General features: G+C 41.0%; 1 protein-coding gene across 1 annotated transcript in view; it reads right to left on the reverse strand.

Moving 5' to 3' along the window:
- Positions 1-17,507, reverse strand: part of TTLL7 (tubulin tyrosine ligase like 7) — a 1,104,754-nt gene that overhangs the window by 335,807 nt on the left and 751,440 nt on the right. The gene's annotated exons all lie outside the window — the stretch shown is intronic.

A 17,507-nucleotide genomic window follows, 5' to 3' on the forward strand; every position in this document is an offset into this window, starting at 1 on the left:
AGATACTGTGTGTCCTTGTTGTGGATTGGGATATGGAAATATGCATCCAAAAGGTCTAGAGAGACCATGTAATCTCCTCTGCGAAGTAAAAGGAGGATTTCCTGTAATGACAGCATGCGGAACAAGATTTTCTTTATGTATTTGTTCAGATCCCTGAGGTCCATTACCTGTCTCCATTTGGAAAACTGCTTTTTCTTTATGAGAAAAAAGTGCGAATAGAAACCTGTCCCCTGTTGATCTGGTGGTACCTCTGCTATTGCCCCTTTCATTAGGAGAGTTAAAATTTCTGTCTTGAGGGCTGAGAGATGATTTTGATTTCTGTAGAGAGGTGGGCGATTCAGAGGTTTTTGTGAGAATTCCAGGGTGTGACCCTGTGATATGATGTCTAACACCCATTTGTCCGATGTTATTGATTGCCAATAATTTAGAAATTGAGAAAGGTAATGGAACTCTTTGAGATGAGACGGGGCCGGAGGCGCCTAAAGAATATCACTGTCTTTGACCAGAATCTTGCGCCTTTCCTCTTGCAGCAGATTTTCTCCTTTCTTGCTGCTGAAATGATGTATTAGAGGACCAATACTGTTGATTGGTGGAGAACTGACGGTACCCCTGTTGATGATATGGCTGGTACCCGTGTGACTGAAAAGAGGAACGTTGCTGGAAATGTCCTCTCGATTCTCTGCCACGAAAAGACTGGTAGCGACCTTGTTGTAAAGATCCCAAAGCTCTAGCAGTATCAGTGTCTGCTTTTATTCCTTATAGCACCTCGTCAATGTGCTTCCCAAACAGGCTTTCTCCATCAAAAGGCATGTCCATGATTTTTGATTGGACCTCAGGCCTAAAAGATGTTGATTTTAGCCATCCCTGCCTACGAAGAGCAACCGCTCCAGCCATATGTCCATCGCTACATCTATGGACTCAGATGCTGCTCTGGCTCCATCTTGCAAAATTGTATTTGCTTCCTCCTTTTGGTCATCTGGGAGATAGGACAGGATTGGTGCGATGTCTGGCCACATCTGTCTGTTAAATCTACTGATAAGAGCCATTGCATTTGCTGCCTTGATAGACGATGCCGTCATAACTGCAAAGCGCTTTCTAATACTGTCCATTCGTTTACCTTCCTTATCAGAAGGCGCCAAACAGGCTGTCACCGGATTTTTGAAGCGTCTCTGCACCGCTTGAGTAACAACAGACTCCAGACGAGGATGCCCAATTAGGCATGCTGGAGCTGTCTCTGGAGCACGGTATTTCTTATCAAGTTTAGGAATTGATGCTGGAACTGAAGCCGGATTTCTCATCAATTTTATTCCTTCATCCTAGATGTGCTGGATTATCGGGATAGCCCTTACTGACTTTCGAGATGACTCTTTGAAGTCATAAAGGAAACATTCACTTTCTTTTACAGGCATAGTAAGCTAAAATCTTTTTGCAGCTTTTTCAATCAAGTCATGAAAGCTGGCTATATCCTCTGGTGGAGAACTCGCTTGAGGTAATGGTGACGAAGGAGAATTTGGAACGATGTATTGGTCCCATTCATCCCCAACTACTTCATCCTGGGGAATCTCTCCTTCCTCAGCTTGATCATCATGATCATAATCCATCAAGTCATCCGAATTGTTATTATTTTCGGAGCGTCAACTCGTTGGACTGGAGGAGGAGACTGAACCACTGGTGTTTTCTTCACAGGTTGAGGAATACTTGTAGGAGTAGGAGCAGGGACTGAAGCGTTATCTTCCGGATAATAAACAGTGGTAATAGCTGCCTATTATGTGACTTAAGTCAGAAATTAAAGATACAGGCACCGACATAGACTCCTCCTGAAAATTGGGACTTACTTCCTACTCCTCTTCATAATTATAAACCTGATGAAATGACTCATAACGTTTAGGACCTCTTACTGGCCGATCCTTAAAAGAGAATTGTTCTTGAACTTCTTGGAAATCCTCATCCTCTGATTCCTGACTTTTAATATGTAGCTGCGAGGGGCTATAGGCAGCTCCATAAGACCCCTCATCTTCAGATTCCTGTCAATCTAGAATAGTGGATGGAAGCAGCGGGGAAATTTTAGGAGTGGAAAACTCTCCTTTCTTACTCTTCGACGAGTCCGTCGACGGGATAATTCTCTTAATGGATATGAATGTTGAAGTCATCATCGTCGAAGATCCAACAGCTGTCATCGTCGACGATTTTCTTGTCGTCGACGAGACCGTTGACGGGATCGTCGACGGGCCCAATGCCTGGAACGTCAACGGGATCGTCATCGACGAAGATCTTGCCGTCGACGAAGATCTGACACTCACTGTCGACGAAGTCGTCATCGTCACCGTTGTCGACGATGCAATCGTCGTCGAGATGGTCGTCGGCGGCTTCGTCGGCGATCTGAGAGGAATTTCCTTCGTTTTCGATGGCGGCAACGAAGATGGAGTCTTCTTTTCTAAGGTAGTCTTGAGAGGAGTTGAAAGAAGAGAAGAAGAAGTTTCACCTTATTTGGTTTTACTTGATTTCTGTCTCTTTTGATCTCCTTTTTCCTCAGAGGACTCTCTCTTATGCTTTTTAGAGGAATGTCCCTTGGCTTCACCCTCAGACTCAGAGTCTGTAGCTTTCTTCTTTTGACACCATAGCAATAGGCAAGCTTCTCTGTCTTTGAGTGTTTTTGCAGGAAAGGTACGAAAATGTTTGCAGTCCTTAGGAACATGCTTGGGATACAACCATTAAAGCATTCCTTATGTGGGTCTTCAGAAAACAAGAGTCTCTTCTTGGAGCCTTCAGACATTTTCAAGAAATAAGACTGAAAATCAGTACCTTACTTCCAACTGTAGAAGGTCAAAAGTTCAGTAGAGAATGAACTGAGCTCAGCTCAGGGAGACTCCTTCTCACACGAAGGCGGTTGGAATTCTGAGGTATGGTGGTTCTGCTGGGGATGGTGTATGTTGGTGCTGGCAGCTGATTGGCTTTGGTTTGGACCACATAATGAGGAGAGGTTACCTATTGTTATTCTTCTGTATGATTCCCAGGCAGTTTCTTCTTCTACTGCTATGGTTATTCTTTTTACCGGGAGACTCCCACCATGACGATGGGGAAGATACAAGCATGTGAATCTATGAAAGATACAATACTGGAGAAACAAGGATTTATTTAAGAAAGGAAACTAAGAAGGGTGGACCACAAGCTCAAAGAGGTCATCGAGTTGTAGGTCTTGTGAACACTTTCAGCAGGTGCAATCTGGGGCAGATTTATTTCAATCACATGGCTTCCTACTAAACTTCAGACCATGTTTTGAAGAGGAAGGGGGCTTGAGGAAGAGGGCACAACAGACAATAGACAAATAAGGGTAGGTAGCAATCTCACTAAAGATGAGAGGGATTAACTACAATCACTCAAAACGAGAGACAACATACATATAAATCAAATGGATACAGAGGGTGCAATAGTGATTCATGGCAATGAAACATATAGACAAGTAAGTCTATAACTTCTTGCAAATACAAAGAGCAACATGAAATCAACAAAAGACCCTACTCAGTATATAAGAATAGAAAAGTTCAGTTTGGAAGGAGAAGCGACCAGTTCGATCACCAAACATTTGTCTGAATTTCTAAGAGCAACTGATCCAATAAAATCTGCTTCTATATCCTCCCTAAACTCCATATCAGCAAGATGCCAACATTGGGAAGACCCATAGTCTTGAGCATTGTCTCCTTTTTTTTAACCACTTTCTAAATTTGTTGATGTCGTTCTACATCTTGTGCTATTACCTACAGGACACAGATGATATCCTGAACCTGTTTCGGGATCTAACATATAATCTAACTGATGATATTCTAATCTCCCTTAGTGTAGCGTCATTATATACAAACATTCCCCAAAAGTCTAATCTGTTAGCAATAGAGGAATTACTGAGAGATCCAACTGTTCCTCTTTTATTGCATTTGACTTGTTCACTGATGGCACCACACTAGCTTCGACAAAAAATTTCTTTTAATTTTAAAATAATTTTTTTCTCCAAACAGACAAGACTTCGGTGAGAGGTTGCTTTGCTCCAAGTCTGGCTGAATTATATGTAAATGACTATGAGACCGCCATATTGTATTCAGATACTAACTCTTACAATACCATATGCATCAAGGGTCTTTAAACGTTTTAATCCCGCACCACTCACCGCCCAGTGGGAATAAAAATAACGGGCCCCCTCAAACTTTCACACTTATTTTGTTACAATTGGCAATGTTTAAATATGACTAGATTTATTTAAACTTTGCATTTAAGTTCTGTTACGGTTTTAAAAATCCATTCAACTACATGATTGCCAAATATACTATTCTGGTCTGGCAGGTCTTATTAATGTGTAAAAATATCCACAGTGTGAATATTAAAATTGGGGTGGGGGTTTGGATCATATTTGGAGTACCTTCTATTTGGACACGTACTCCCTACTAGGATATACATGACAAAAGATGCTAGTGAACGCCCATTACAAGCAGCTTACTGCTGCAAAATATTTTTCCACTTAAAACAAAGCACTGTTATCTGCATAATGATTCTTTTGGCAAAAACCTGGCGCCCCCCTGGAATCACTTGAGGATCTTCTAGGGGGGCCGCTCCCATGTTTGAAGACCCCTGTTCTATGGTAGCATTACACGGACATCCCCATCTTTTGGTAAGTCTCAAATATAGTCCTTCTGTGAGTGGTTTAATTCTAACGACCCACATCTAAGATTCACAATGATCCTGAACAATAAATATTTATTTTTGGATCTCCTAATGAAATCAAAATATGGAACTCTGCAGTAAGAGGTTTATAGGAAACCAACTGACAGAAATTCTTTACTTATGTTTGCCAGTCATCACCATGTGACATTTTCTGTCCTTTTATGAAAGCTGTCAAACATGTGGTCATTTTCTTAGACTCCTGTGCAATTGTTCAGAAATTGAAATATTTGAGACACAAGCCACCACAGTGTCAGCATAACTATGAGTCAGGAAATACCCTGTGAAAATCATACAATATGAAGGGAAATACACCCACAAAGCACTTCTTGTATCACATAAAACACGCAAACAGGATTTAATGGCCTGTGCAACAACATTTGACTCCCTTTCTAATCAGTTTAAAAATACAGTAATCAAACATTGGAAGATTTCATGAGTTAGGCATCATGTGCAAGAAAACCCCGTACATTAGACAGGCCGACAGCTTCAGAGTCCACCCGATTCACATACGGTAGATTATATCTATGCATGCTAGCTAGTCTACCCCAGAAAACGTACCGTCCAATCCATTACGGGACATTTTCCTTGAAGCCTTTATAGAGTAAGTAAGATAACCTCAAGACCACCCAGCACTGATGTAGGTCATGGTACACCATGGAAACAACAGCCATTTACCAACTGAATATGTGAAAATATCATATACATAATAATCTGCTCCTGTAATCTCTCCTGTATGGACCCATGTCCAAAGGGAAGATTAAGAAACACATAATTTAAAGTAAAAGTAAAATTTGATCTAGCAAACTAACAACTTAACTTGTGCAGCACAGCAACATAAGACACATGACTCTTAAACATAGACAGTCTTTGAAAAATGAATGATCAGGGGACAACACAGAGAAATGACATTTGTTTCATCAGAAGGAAAATTGCTGGTTAATTTGTCCATCTACACTCACAAATGTATTGATCTATGAAACAGAATGGATAAACTCTGGCACCATATGTAAACCACCACAAGCGTTTTTATCCTCATCCAATTATCAGATGGAGTCATAAAGATGTTGTCCATTACCACAACGAGATCTAAATTTCCCCTTAGTCAACTGGCAATGATATGCGCATAATGAATAACCATCTACCATAATTAAGTAATATCTTACATGTATTTATTAAGGTGGAATCCCTGTGAGATATCGGACATTGGTCAACAAATTACCAATAAAAGATGGACCCTCATCAGTTACTAGACTAATGATCCCAGCAAGAGGAAATTTTACAATGAACCACATTATTAATCTTGTCCACTACAAGTCTGGTGCTTATCCCACTGCATATAGACACATGACATTGTCTATTCACATCACTGCATAGCATATGACTATGAAAAATGCCATCAAATCATGTCCCACATTTTTAAAATCCCTAACATTACACTACATTAATAAGAACCTGAGCAGTGTGGCACTAGGTACAGAATATGTCACTTAGCTGAAAGAAGTCCATTTGATAGACATAAGAAGTAGCCTCTAATCAACTGGCCTATTTCTGTTTATTTTGTAATAGCAAACAGCTTAGTTTGAGCTGATGGTTGCAGATGGGGCCCAACGGCACTCATTTGTGGGGACCAGCACTCATTTTTTCTTGTCACATTTTGACCCAGAGCAAGAGAGAGAAAAGTATAAAAGGAGAAAAAAAGAAGGAAGACAAAGACAAAAACAGTGACGGAAAAAGAAAACAGAGATTAAAGAGAACCTGCAAGGCTGAAATGAAGGGCAGGAAGTGTGTTGTGTTGAATGAAAAGGCCTAAGGTGGAATAAAGACTACACAGCCTTGGTATTTGGTACCCTTGACATTCAATAGTGCCAGCCCATGGCTCATGAGCAAATGTTTGGGTCCCAGCACTTATTCTTTTACAAATTAACCACTGGCTGCTTCCCCTTGGATTATGACACAGTAAAGAACTTCCTTCAAGCTCATCCAATATGGCTGACCTTTCAACTTTTCATTAACAATTCTAAGTCCCCATGAAAAGAGTTGGTGTGGTGTTGTTTGGTGAGTTGTTGTAAGTTGTAATTGTAATTATGTTTATATAGCGCTTACGAGAAGTCAAAGCCCTTTTTGACAAGTAGCACTCTACTCTGAAGCCCAAAAAGATTATTGGAGGATTAGTATAGGGAAATAGGAGTTGATTTGAGTGGTCGACATGTGAGTCTGTGAGTTGGATTACATGGGATAATGCAGGGATAGAAAAGGGCAGAGTTTAGAAAGTGTTATTTTGGAGATCATAGTAGGAAGATGATAGTAGGGATGAGTAGAAACTCGGGATGGAGGAGGGACGAGTCTCTAGAAAGGAATTAGGGAGAACATGGTAGTAAAATGAGGTTTGGGATGAGTGAAGGAGGGATACATGAGGGAAGAATTTTGAAAGGCTTGTTAGGAAGATCATAGTAGTAAAATGAGGTTTTGGGTGAGTCAGGAGGGATACAAGAGGGAAGAGTCCAGAAAGGGTTCCTTTGGAGATCATAGTAGTAAAATGAGGTTTGAAATAACTCAGAGAATGGAGGTAGAGGATATATTGAGAGAAGTATAGGGTGAGTAGTGCATTGGAGAGAGTGAAAGGTTTATTTTATGTATTCTTTAGTAGGAATAAAGTAATGCATATATAGATACATGATGCATAGAAAAGGTATACATGTATAAGTAAGATAACATATTGAGAATTCAAGTTGAATCGTATAAACTCAGACTTTGAAGTGCTGCTGTACTTGAAGTAAATTTAGTTGTGTATTTCTTAAAACAATTTTTCTTTTAATGTTATATTTTCCTCACTATTTCAATAGTGAAGCACTTGCAGTTATGATAATATGTAGATATTGTGATAGATAAATAAAACAGAGACCCATAGGCATCTGATCAAGTAGCTTTTATAAAAACTATGCAGCATGTTAAGCATAGAAATAAAATACATATTTAACCATAAGTAATAAGCATACGTAATATGTACATTTATTAAGCAGACAAAATAATGTCTGTATATTTTGAAAATAATAGTTAATACACTAATTAGTAAAAAGAAATACACATATCTAGATACATACATATTCTCAAATACTGAATGTTTACATACACTGGGATATGCCATGGGGCAAGGATCTGTCATCACAACACTTGTGTTGTCACTCTGCGGGGTGTTTTTTGCAGTGGAGAGTGGAGGGAGGGGGTTGCCTAATGCTACAAATGGGTATGCTACCCCCCATTGTATCTGATTTTAACTTAGTAAGGTTGTGCACTAGTTTTCAGAGAAAAGCTCTGGGTTCATAAATGAATTAAATGGAACATTTGATATTCACAGTGTTTAATGACAAGAATTATGTCTGTTTACATTCTTACATAGGCTGCAAGAACCTTTCCTTTTGATGGACCAAAATATCAGTATTTAAGGTGTTATATTTACAATATATGTATAATATGTTGTACACACAACATTAGTGACTTGTGGCTTGCAAGCGAGTCTACTGCCCTAAATAATGCCAAGGATCATCATACAAGCCACGATGGGAGAAACATGCTGGCAAAAAATATAAACAATGGAATTGTTTTATTTTGTCACATGGAAGTTAAAATAAATAAACATAGATATTGTCCCCTCTGGATAATTACTCTGAAGCCTGAACAATGCCTGCATTGGAATTGTATTCTTAAGGGGGAAAGACCAACTATGAAACATTCCTCTTGTGTGTGTGAGTGCACTCCATCATTTTACTACTATTAACAGTTGCAATCAGTGTTAGGAATCTGGATCAAAGGATACATGGGTGCCATTTGTAATGACTTGGGCAAAGTACTGTGGCTCCCTTACCTGGAAACCAAGTGCCCCTCTATAGAATTTGAGTCTCATTGTAGCATGTCAGAGCAGTCAAAGGCTTATTCCAAGGGAGGTGCTGTGGGTGAGAGACTCAGCTCTTAGCAGCACAACAAACAATGCTAAATAAATCACCGAGATTGTTCTTATAATGAGAACATGTCTTTATTCTAAACACAACTAAATATAACAGTTTAAAATAAATACAGTTTTCGAGGCAGAAATGCCTCAAAGGGCCTCACAATCAACAATGGGTGCATTCTAAAGAAAGGCCACAAAGATCAGGTGCCCTGTCTAAATATATGCTGTTCTGCCTGTGCGTGAGGCACCTCTAATGGTCCAGTCACCAGAAAGCCATGAACCACAGTGCCCGCCGCATGTGACTAACACAATATAGTTGGTAGTTAATAAAAGCCAGGCTTACTGATTTTGCTATGATGTCACCACAATAACTGGTGCAACTTTAAAGGGTCAAAAAACTGTGCAATCACTATTGACACATTTCACAATGGTGTCACCTTCCAGTGATATGTAACAATATGTTCAACAAGTTATTGTTACTGCCAGAAAAGATGTCAATGTACAATTGTTAGAAATGGGGGTCTCTAGTTGGCAGAGGTAGGTACCTTTGTCTAAATAGAGACCCTTGCTTCTAGTCAGGGAATGGGGGATATACACTTTAGATAGCCCTTGCTTATCCCCTGGGTAGCTTGGCACAAGCAAACAGACTTAACCCAAAGGCAATGTGTAAAGTATTTGTACTCAAAACACACAGTAATACAGTGATAACAGCAACAAATGGACACTGCACCAGTTTAGAAATAAAGTATCTTTATCTAGACCAAAACAACAAAAATCCAACATTCATGTAATAAGAATATGACTTTAAAAAGGTTTCAAACAATTTGGCCCACAGAAAACTATGGATGTGTGATTTAACTCAAAGTACCTGTAGCTGCAACAAAATTCACAAGGCCAAACAGCCACAGAGATGGGAAGCATCGCAAAACAAAGAGATGCATCAGTTCCAGAGACCATCGGGAGGTGATGCGTCAGTTCTGCTGCATGCAGGAGAAGTGATGCATCGAATCCGGTCTGTAGGGGGAAGTGATGCGTTGATTCCGAGACATTCTGCTCTGCGGGTGATGCATCGGTAAAACTTGCCGCACAGGTATGATGCGTCGGCAATCGATGCATCGGTTCTTGCAGCAGCGACAGATGCTGACTCATTTCGGCAGCAGCGCGGCGTTGCGAGGAGATTCTTGTCGAACAGCAGTGCTGCATTGGAAAAACAGCCTCAAGAAGAGGGATGCGTTTATTACCTTGTAATTGGGTTGCTTTTCAAGCACACAACAGCAGGAAAACCCTTCAGATGCCCAACACAGTCACAGGCACCTCTTGGCAGGTCTTAACTCCCATCAAGGAGGTTCATGGAAGCCTGGGGGTGAAGTTGTTGCGTCCCTGAGACTTCAAAACAGGAGGCAAGCTCTACTCAAGCCCTTGGAGATCTTCCCCAAGCAGGGAGGACACAGCACACAGCAAAGTTCTTGTCCTTTCCTTGGCAGAAACAGCTACTGTAGGCCAATCCCAGACAGCACACAGCAAAGGGGCAGTACTCCTCCTCCAGTTTCTCCAGTTCTTCTCCTTGGCAAAGGTTCCTCTTGATTCCAGAAGTAGTCTAACTAACTGGGGTTTAAGGTCTAATACTTATACCCCAAAATGTATTTGTTCTCTTGGTTGAAGGGCCTCTGAGCCAAGTCCAAACCAGTTCTGTCCTCACTGGTGCAGTATGATCACAGGGGTGGAGAAAGCATTATGTAAGGGCCCAGTTGAAGGAAAATCAGGAATATAAGACAACACAAGGGACCTTTTTCAGGTATTGTTTCAGAACTGGTAAATTATGTGGTAACTGTGGATACCCAGTCTGGAGGTAGGGCATATATCTAATGTCTCTCATGGAGTCCACTCCTCTTGATTTATTAGTGTCCTACAGTCCCAATCTATTGTCATCTATTAAGCTCCCCCATGGGGTGTCACCATTTAAGCCTGTGATATGAGATTAAAGCTTAAAAATCCTTCCTGATATTCCTTCAAAATGTAAATGTAAAGGTGTGTGTCTTGTAAGGCGCACTGCTACCCGGAGGCGTCCTGGCGCTATAGACCGCTGGGGAACCCGTCCTGGCTTTCCCTGTGAGATGTTCCCTCCTGGGTATCTCCAAGGTGAAACCAGGCATCCCCGGCGTTTGTGGGGGGCCGTTGTGGAGATGAGGCAAGCTAATGCCCAGAGTTGCCAAGTGTGATCCCTGGTTAGAGTAGGCACAGAGGCGAGAATTATCAAGTCCGCTGACCCTGGTTCACGACCCTGCTGCGTCGGGAATTGAACCCTGGTCCCGGGCCGTCCTCTGCTTCCGGGTCTGCCGCCTCTAACCAGTGAGCCACACCACTCCACAAAAGGGCCTGTATTCACAGAAACTCCTGCATCATTGCAGGTACAATGCATTTCTGACCCCTAAATTAACCTACCCTACAGCACAAACATCTTGATATCACCCCCATTCCCTCAGTTGGATGCTTAGGGGATCGTGCTACATTACAGAATAATTATGGGAACCATCCCACATTTTTTGTAATAAAAACATTGTCGCCGTCACTATGACCACATATTGCAGGCTTTTAACTAATGGTCCTGGTAACGTGCGTCCTTCCTAAGATGGCCGCATAAGTTGCAGGTCCAGCCTTTCCTGAAGCTACGACAGGAAATACATATCTTAGTAAGGGGGATTTGTTTGTTAACTTGTTTGTTTGTTAACTTGATCTCATTTGTCCTTTTGGCACCAAAAGCATTGAATTTTAGACAACAGCTTCGCCAACCACTAACACGAGCAGATTGCATGCTACTATTCATTCTGATGACAACATATTGCCAATACTAGTTCGACACATGCGTGCATGTGTGGATTGATTTATTTGTTCCAGGTCACCAACTGTAAATATGGTTAGAAGAATGGTATACAATAATACGAATGTCTACCAATTGTAATGCTCTCATTATTTTACTTTATGCCTTTTTACCACCTTATGTTTTTTCAGGTCTCGAAACCATACAATGTGACACTTAACCTTGTACGACATAGCACGGCTGGCGACTTGATTAATCTGCCAAATTGAATACACCAACCCTGCAGTAGTGTAAGATTATTAGGATACTATCCTTTTATGGTTGTGACGAATTGCCAATAGACCCCTTAGAGGCTGATGATGCAAGAAACATGATGACCAAAACTAAATAGTATATATGCTGTATAGGATCATTATCTCTGATACGAGGTACACTGTTTTTATTTAGGTTAGCGAGCTGCATTAATCAAATGTATTTAATAAGAGTCTCCCTTAACCTATTTTAAATCACACTTACTACACTACTCATTACAGTTCACATACCTTCACTCACCAAACAGCTTTATCAAAAGAACTCCGACAAAGAGCCCCTTTGCGTGTGCCCGTTGGGTATTGAAGCGTCGGCCCGATGAGGAGCACACCCAAATTATGAAGCATGACACCTTTCGAGGTGTGTGAGGACACTTCCTCCATTTGGAGGTTATTCAAGAGACCTGACTACCACTTATATCCTTAGGAACTGTACACCCATACATTTAAAATATAATAAAGGTCCCAGCTGCATAAAGCTACACCTGTGCAGATACTGGGCTGAGTTAGACAAACCCACTTGCTCACCCTACACATGTTTGCCCACATGATTACATGTAACCAATCAAGAGCCTCCTACCTTAGCCGCACAAAAGCCAAACTTATTTTAATAGGCTGGCGCCAAAGGTTTGCACTCAAATGCTACAGTTTTACAGTGAATGAGACTCAGGTTCTGAGACTCGCTCAGAGCAAGATTACAAAACCGGGTGGTCCAAACACAAACACTCTAGGTGGACTAAAGGGTCTGAATCCAATTCTTAATAGACAGCCCATCTGTAAGCAAAATAAATACCTTAAAAGGATCCATTCATACACTAGGGAACTGTTTAGGACAGTAAGGCATTTTATGTTTACTTATCTATATATTTGAGACTGGTCCCTACTCCCCTTGTTTTATAAATGTAAAAAATGTGTGTTCTTCATTCCCCAATGGTTACAGATAACTCAGATGTTTGGCCACATTGAAGGTGGCAGTGCTGCTGACCACCAGACCTTTGGAGTGACAGCCGATCAAACCAATAGCAGGGCCCCATGTCAACACAGAAACACACACTGAGTGGCTAGGTGGCCTGCAACACGACCAACTGTTTTCACTCTTATTCTATCAAAGTCGCATAGAGTTTGCGCCTGTTTCAGGCTCAATACTATCAGTCACACTGAGTGTGAGAGAATTCTCACTGTAGAATAAATACTTTAACTTAAGTGAGATCAAATTCTTTCCTGCATCTAAGTCTAAAGATAAGGCTAAGAATGATTAAACCAATGCAAGAAATCCAAATCTTTTATTCAGTTCTTCCCTAGAGTCCTTTCTGAGACAGACTGAAGAGACTAACAGTCTATTACTGTCAGTACTTTTTCAGTAGGAGCATCCTTTAGCTCATAGTGTCTAGATACATTCCTTGTCAATCCCAATCCCAGGGCCTTTTTCACACTATTATTTACACACAGAAACATCGTTTTTCCCCAGACATCTTTTCCCTCCTTCTTGATCCTAACAGCTAACTAGATTAACATTTAATTGAAAAATTGTAAGGCCACCATAATGAGTGCCCTAAAGAAGGTTGAGGTATTTACTTGTGGGGTAAATGCTGACACCACAGGAGAGATATTTACCGGGTTCACTTGGTAATGGGACATAATATGTGCAATTCAGTGAATATGTGATTCAATTTTACTCTACAAACAGGAGACCTAAAACATAACTCCCATTTGTGACAACGTAATTGTTAACCCCACGTGAGTTATACACTCTGGCAAGAGTAGAATCTCATAACAAGCAATTTTTAGTATAATTCAATTTGTCTGAAATATATATTTGTGTATCTCGTGACTTGTTCTGAGTTATGATATTCTGAATCCTGCACTCATCACATCTTCAATAGTTGGAGCTTTGAAGTCAGCTAATAATACTGCAAATATGAACCTGGGGTGCCTTGTTCTGTAAATAGACTCTATGGAAGCACAGGTTTAGTGCAATCTCTCTTTATTCTCAGTCTCCACTAACAGACCAAAAATATTCTTACAGTTACTGGGTAATTTTCGTGTAACATCTTCCCGAGACTGCACACTAGGTGTTCCAATAATTCACTAGAATTATTAAATGCTATTATTTCTAAACTGAACGCTGCAGTCAATGTTTCTTGTGGAAACAAATTAATAAAAATGCTGGTATCATTACTCATGAGATTTCAGATCAAACATACAACATTCTATGTTGCCCTTATCTATAATCGGCTTTTTGCTAGGAAACCTGTGCAACTCTTGCCCTGTTTAATAATCCACTATCTACCTTGCCCCACAACCGCCCTCTGAAGGAGTTGCCGGAAGGGCATTATCTTAAACAGAGCGATTAATCACTTTATAATATTGAAGATAAACCTCAGGACTACTCTTAGACTCTTCTGCAAGGAAAGGGTCTAAAATGAATGTCTTCAACCATCTGTGCAGCCTTAACAGCCTCACTATTCTCACTTTCCCTGTTTCTCCTTTTGGCAACAAACAAGAGGCACCACAAGTAAAAAATCTGATGTTAACAGGGACCCTCTGTGGAAAGATAATCTGATCAGCTAAACTTGATTACTCTGTAAGCACAGGATCTAGCTGGTGACATCAAAAGAAGGTGGGGTTGCAACAGCTACACTTAAAAGCAATACCTGCTGGTTTTCCTTTTAACGTTAAGATGACAGTCCTGAGTCAAATGGATGGACCTTTGTATTTCATGTATTAGATGGTGACTGGAAATGTTTGCAAACATGATATGTAGAGGTTTTACAATAATAATTGTGTACCTCAATTGGGAATTTGTGCACACAGAAGATAGTTCACTCTTGCCAGCCATTCGCCTATCACTAGGGCTGCAATAGCTGATTATGAACATCTTCACATTTGTGAGAATTGTGATTCCAAAATGGAGGGCTGATGCTGCCCCCATAGAATAGCAGTGACAGTTTATTCCCCATGTCATCTTCTCCTATTTTCTTGTCTCCAGGACCAGTCTGAGAGAAATACACAAGGGTACCTGCAACAGAAAAGGAAGAGGTCACCAGGTGCTGTTTCTAGTAGCTCCTCTTAGGAGGGAAACTCTTCCCTCACCTGGTTGGTTAGATGTTTGGATTATATTTATAAAACATCCACTGGCTTAGAATGTCAGTGGGCTGTCAAGACTTGGCTGTAGGTCTCCTTTGGCTTGTTGGTCAGTTTTCTGGAACCTGACCTCCACGGACCCTGCAATCAAGGACTTGGAACTAATTACTCCTAAAGGAGTGCATCTTTGCTAAATATTTCTCCTAATACCAGTTTTCACCCAAATGGCTGACCTCAACTCGATACTTAGCCATTTCAGTAGACCTGTTGCCTAAAGCAATAAGGCTCATTTCTTGTGGAGCGAATGACTCATTACTTACAGCAAAGGCAATCACCCTATAACTTACCTTAATGGAACAATTTGAGTTCCTTTTTATGAGAATCACAGCATGACTTCGATCCTTAACTGACTTCATCCTTGCAGCTGCTATGCCACAGTGCAAATAACATCTTTTTCTGGGGATTGCGATCTCTAATCGTGCATGCATCTCACGAACTGATGCATGTGTCTAACATATTTCCCCAACAGCTGCAAATGCTTAGCCACAATGGCTTGTCCAGATGCCACGCAGATATGTGTACGAGAAAAGAACTAAGCTCAACGTATCAAATGGTGTCATTTTTGGAATTGTTCACCCAGGACATTCATTTGAATGATTTCTTCACAGACGCTCAACTTTTACTCCTCTTTTCACAAAGCATTGAAACAGCGTTATCCATTTAGACATTAAAAGAAAATCTATACAAGTTAAGTTGCTAAATGTGTCTGAAGCGTAAGGTAGCAAAAGGTGATTCTAACTGCTCAAATATAACAGAAACTCACAATTAGAGAGCAGACCCCCGCATTCAGCTATAGAAAAATCTAACAAAGCATCCACCCCAAATGCTAGGTACCCTTAAAAGAATGCTTCCTCTTGTCAGAGGTACAGGAGAAAGCTGAAATACAGGGGTCACTATGGGGTCTCCTCTCCCTAGGCTTCTCTATAGGCATTTACATGAATAGGACCATCTCTAGGTTGACTTCCATGGTTCCAGTTGCAATCACTGCCAGAACCTGCACCCCAGAGCTTCTCTAAACGCTGCAGCGAGACTCATCACTGGGTCAAAAAAACACTTGCATATCTCCCCTGACTTGAAATCCCTGAACTGGCTGCCTTTTGAAGCCAGAATACATCTGAAAATCGCCTGCATGACACACAAGGCTGTACACCTGAGCTCTCCCGGATACCTCACCCAGAAGCTGTCCCTCCTGAAACCAGGCTCATCTCCTCCATCACACTTTTTAAGAAAGAAGTAAAAGCTATTCTCATGGCCAAATACACTTGACCTATTTACGTGGATTTTTAAAGACTCTGCACCGATCTGTATTAATTGCTCGTTCCCTACGATTATGTGTTTTACCTGTATTATTGACTTACCTGACTATCTTTGCTCACATTTATGTGTAATATCTGCATTATTGATGTACCTGTTCTACTATGCTCCCTCACGTACCTACCCAACCCACTTATTACCTACAACTACGCTATACCTAATGACCTGTTATTCACTCTCTTGTTGGTATTCCCTGCTTTGTAAAGCGCTCTGATATCTGCAAAGATCTTGTTCGCGCTATATAAAACTTTCAAAATAAATGACAGCAGCCTTTGTCACCCACTCTCTAAATAGATGACTTAAGGGGAATGTGCTTAAGATTTGCACACTCATTTGTCCCATCACAAACTCACCATGTCAGAATCAGGATGGATTACGTCCAAGAACAACTGAAAAGTCGTCCCTCCCCTCCATCATCTCTCCGGCAATAGAGATCTATAGGGCAATCATCAAGTTCCAGAAGGAATAAAAGCAACAGCGTGAAGAAAAGGCAACAAGTTGCTATGAACTGGGTCAAATGTATTCAAAGGAACCACAGGGCTGTCCTCCCCTGTGTGCAATGTGCAGGCAGAGATCAGTAGAATGCTCAAGCTCTGACTAGGACAAATGCTGGAAGAAACCCCAATAGATGTAATCAGTGGCACGTTGATGTTAAGCTAAAGAGCCATATTTTCTCTTAATTAGAATGTGCTGTACTGCATATCACCGTAGAGTTAAATGCATTTGACTTTTGAGACGAAGTATCAACCGCTAAATTCAAATCTAGTCCGCTCAGAAACACTTGGCAATGTCCTGTGTAGTGTTAACATGCCACATATGTCTTCCCTCACGTGCAGACTGAGGATCCATGGTCTGTGCTGGAAAGGACAACGGAGAATTCATTTATCTGAGGAAACTCAAGTGACTCGAAGAGATGCATTGTCACTCGCACACAGAGGGTGGTTCCTCCAGTCAATCTGAATGGGAATACATATAAGATATTTCTTGGTGGCACAAGGTGTTACCGCCATGCACGTCTGCATACACCAGAAATAATGCACCGGAGCCAATGTACACAAACGAGCGGCACGAGCTCCCTTTGTCTGACGCCATGACTGAGCATATTCAGAGCTTTCCCCAGATCTTGTATCAAGAAACCTGGCAACTTCAGAATAAAGAATTAACTTTTTTAAGGATGGAGTTAAGAAATTACATCAATATCAGTCATATGTTGTCTGAGTCTGACCAATTATCCACTCATGTTCTTTATGGTAAGCTATGAGTCACA

The sequence above is a fragment of the Lissotriton vulgaris genome, chromosome 1_1 (genome assembly GCF_964263255.1).
Source record: "Lissotriton vulgaris chromosome 1_1, aLisVul1.2, whole genome shotgun sequence".
In the NCBI taxonomy this organism is placed as follows: Eukaryota; Metazoa; Chordata; class Amphibia; order Caudata; family Salamandridae; genus Lissotriton; species Lissotriton vulgaris.